Genomic DNA, 4,460 nt, shown 5'->3' on the forward strand with positions numbered 1-4,460 from the left:
CTGTTCAAAAAGAGCCTTTTGACTGATTGCGCCTTAGCAGTGAGGTGACGCAGCCAATCACACGCGTAAGCACACAAGTGTGCCTTTGGTTACTGCTCGTCAAAGGCGGATCAGACAACGAGTCGATTCCCGCGTCTGTCAAACTCTTTATTTTGAACTGTGATGCTGAAACTCCGTGGAAAGTGTATTTCAATTTTGGCGATAACTATTTACCTTATGCGGGGTCCTTGAACCCAACGTAGGGAGGGGCCTGAATATATAAGCAAAGACAGTAAAAAATGTATCACTATATTCGCAGAATAATCTACACATTTACATCATCGTGAATCGCCTCTAACAACATCGTACAGTGGGGCTGTTGGTTTTGTGGTAAGCGAACGGAAGCTCTCTGGTGGCGATCAGGAGGGATGTGGCAGCTGAGCCTGTCATGATATCCTCGTTCGAGCCCACACGGGCAGGAAGATCTGCCACTATCGCGGTGTATGCACGTGCCTCTCACCCCCGTCTTTTGGCGCTGCATCGGTCAATGGGCCGTCCACCACCGTGGAGGGGTGGGGCAGCAGCAGGACTAGAGGTCACCAGTGTCAGGTATATGTGAATAGTGTCAGGAGAGAGGTTGTCATCATCTTCCCCTATATCGTTCGCCTCACTAACTAGAAATTCGTGGTGACAATTTTTAGCACAGATCCTTCATTTTGCATAAGTTCTACTACCCAATAATGATAACCCAAACCAACGACGCGATATGTGAGAGAGGGGGGAGGGGATTAGGGGATGTATACCAGTATGGCAGGGGAACCTATTCCTCTTGGTTGGGTTACATCTATTGTATCTCATGCATAGCTGAACTCGGCATTCATATATAGCGAGTTGCGCACACTGGATTTTTTCTACTTAGTATTTTGTATTAGAGTATATCTTGCTAGTACATACGTATGTATGCATTATGCACTATGCAATATTCCCTCCTTATCACTGTTCTAGTGAGTGTTGCAGTGTATTTCCATTTACGCTCATACATATTATGAATGGGAAACAAATAGAATGGTTATAATTACATAAATAAACATTAGTTTGAAAGGTGTGCGTACTATATGTATGTGCATGTTGTGACTGGCAGTTTGTTCCTGGTCTGCATAGGATCGAGTTGCTACAAGTCATGGTCTCTCAACATGTGGGTTTCTGCACGCCAGGATTTGTCATGTCCATGTATGCCCTTCTACGGAATGATCCTACACCAAGATGGAAAACCTTGATGAGAAATTTTCAAGGTACTGCATACAGCATTCTGGTGTCAATATTCTTCCAGGCATTCTTTGGCATATAACCAATAGTTAATATAATATATTAATTATGTGTTATAACTACTTGATATTGATCACTTATCCAGAAAAACTTTTATTTAAGGGAACCTGTGCAGATGCACTGGTTATAGACCTATTATGGATGGATTTCAAGGACCTCATCCTGAATGAACTTCCACGACGTGACCCATGAGGGACAGGCTTTTCCGGGTGGATGCGGCCTGCTGCACAGGTGTGACTGTGGAGCTTAGTATACCTGCTAGCTCTAATCCACAATCCTGTAAGTTTGAATCAGATTAAGTCTCTACAGTTTCTTAATTCTCCTGTAGGATAGGGTTGTATGAAAATGAAAAGAATGAATGCGTCAATATGCACGCTTGGTGTGGTGATGTATTACAATTTCATTTACATAATGCTTCTTGTCGGTCGGGAACCTTGAAATATGACCAATACTTGTGCTACTTGTTTTTAATATCGGTCTTTCGAATAGTTGAAACTCGTTAGTTTTAGATGAGTAATATTGTTATTTATAGCTTTCTCTATAGTACAAACAACTAGTTCGTTTACAAAAAATTTTTAAAGCTACAAAAATTAATTGTTATTATATATAGCTTTTCTATAGTATTATTATAATTTCATACGTATGTATTTCACGTATACACAGGTCGGCACCCTCTCCTGATGTCTGATTTGACCTGTCACTTTTGACCCAAGCCAAGAGCCGCACTTTCCAGCAGAGCTGCAGGTGAGTTTGTAGTACTGCCATTCAAATCCATATGCATACTACTTATGACACATGTCTGCCTGTCTGCCATGTAATGTTGTAATGTGAAGTATCATACCACTAGCGATACCATATTTGTTCAGACTGAAGCTTATTTTTCTAGTATTTAATTCTGGAGGTTTATTCCAAAACATTGCCTCTATAATGTTAATTGTGGCGTCTCAAAGCAACCAGAATGTTTGTTTCGTATATTTAGATCAAATTTGAGACTCTAAATGCATCACGGAAGTTTCAAGGTCGCCCGTCGTCTGGTTTAGACCAGCCACACCTTGATGAGGCCCTGAAGCGTTAAAGCGGAACACCCGCACGCTGTCTTTGCCTCGGGATTTACTAAAAATAGGTACTACCAGTGAAACCTTCTGGCTAATAAATGTACTAACCAGTAAGAGTTAATTATTAGTGATGGGAATCGGCCTGGAATTTCATATCGAATTATTGGTTTCCTTAAACGATCGATAATCGTTATAATCGGATAATCGGTTAATAATAGCATAAGATTTAATTTAATCTTACTTTGTATATAACATTATACATAGCACTTCAATAATTATCATGTTTATGATCATGTATTCAACTCTGTGAGGTTGCTGTATGTATATCAATGTCTGTTCCTATTACAGTATTTAATCAATTTAAAAAGAAATGGTTTAAATGCCTTTATTAAAACATTAAAAGTTTTAACAGAAACATGATCTAAGACATGTTCTTTATTATAGTAAGTAAGTTGTTGTGTTCTAATAGTGTAGGCTGTGTAGCCGAAGTTAATGTCCTGCCAATGGAATATCCTCTCCCAACACAATGTGTAACAAAACATCAGGAGAGTAGATCTCATCTACGGATAACATCTGTGGACAGTGTCAAACCAAAACAAAGACACTGTCCAATTTGTCCATGTCTATAAGTACACTCAGTTACCGCTCTGACAATCAGAGCAGGTGACTATGTAACAGTACTGTGATTTCATGAAGGTGTCCTCTGGACTACACACTGATGCACTTCTACTTCGCTACCAATACATGTCTTTTTTTTTGGTATTTTTGATAATCGATTATTTGTTTTCATAATCGATTATCGAATTTAAGACTATAATCGATCGATTTTCGATTATAATCGATCATCGGGACATCACTATTAATTATTCTCATACATAGTTCAAAATTTTCCAACTACGTAGTAAACACTAGCACCTTCTCAGTATTATTTTATTATATATACAAGTAGATTTACATGCACGTCTTCGTGTGTGGAAGTTTTATTTTCTTTGAGAAACATGCATTCCATGATTTTTGTCTTGCAGTATTCGTATGGCTTTTTATGTGTTAAATCTAGTGTGGATTATACATTGGAAACTGTTTATAATCAAAATTACATGTAGGAGTGATAACAGTTTATGGTTTTTGAACAACAGCGCTGGACATGAAAACACAGCAGGCCCAACCTACTCATCTGATTGCTATTGGGCATCTGAAGGACCTTGCCCAGATTAAGTGGACCGACGCTGGTGTCACCGTGGGTGCGGCAGTTACCCTCAATGACCTTGAGAACCTGTGTCTGACCGCAATTTCCAAACACGCAGGTGGGCATAAATTGTGCATGATAGTATATAGGTTTGAGGTGTTGTAAAATCACGAGGTATATGCTGTCCTATATCTATAAGAAGTTTTTTTTATAATGCCATTAAAATATAATAATTTTAGACACTATAAGCTGATACTTGCCATATTACTATATAGTAATTAAGAAGGCTTTTAATTAATTCCACTTGCCATTAATTACTATTGTAGTTAAATTGTCTAATTATCTGGAGAAACACATTTAGAAGAATTCAAGGTGAATTTAACAGTGATTAGCATGTTTGAAATATTTTATTTTAATTTTTGTATGCGTAAAAGTTTGTATTGTTTTTACAGAGCATCCTTCTGATCCTAAAGTGCGAGTATTTCATGCATTGTTAGAGACACTACAGCGGTACGGATCCCAGCAGATTAGGAATGTCGTTGTAAGTCAGGTCAATGTGATCTAGGTATATATACTGTGTCATAGCTCAACATGTGTTTCGATTCTTTTATCTGTAAATCATGTCTTTGTACATGAACCATATGAAGTGCATGGGATACAGGATTGGGCATTCCATGTATTTCACGTATACTAAATGGAATATATAATGCAAAGATAATCAATACAGTACAAGTTGAGCTTTGTAAGGTCAATGCAAAGTAATTTGCCATCATTATAAGTTTACCATGCTACCTTCTGCATGCATACTTTTTGGTTAAGTGGCAGCTAACTCGTCTATATTGAAGCAGGGTGCAGGGTTTAGTTATAGATGCATAGCAACTGCTGTTTTTTTATAGCGGCTTGGAGGGACCATA

At 38.3% G+C, this 4,460-nt stretch overlaps 1 long non-coding RNA gene across 1 annotated transcript; it reads left to right on the top strand.

Annotated features, from left to right (window-relative positions):
- Positions 1-3,500: 3,500 nt before the first annotated feature.
- On the top strand, positions 3,501-4,460 carry LOC106819774. The gene is made up of 3 exons (XR_001395492.1): positions 3,501-3,664; positions 3,999-4,087; positions 4,443-4,460. It is a non-coding gene; the product is annotated as an uncharacterized LOC106819774 (long non-coding RNA).

This window comes from Priapulus caudatus, unplaced genomic scaffold (genome assembly GCF_000485595.1).
Source record: "Priapulus caudatus unplaced genomic scaffold, Priapulus_caudatus-5.0.1 Scaffold4411, whole genome shotgun sequence".
NCBI lineage: Eukaryota > Metazoa > Priapulida > Priapulimorpha > Priapulimorphida > Priapulidae > Priapulus > Priapulus caudatus.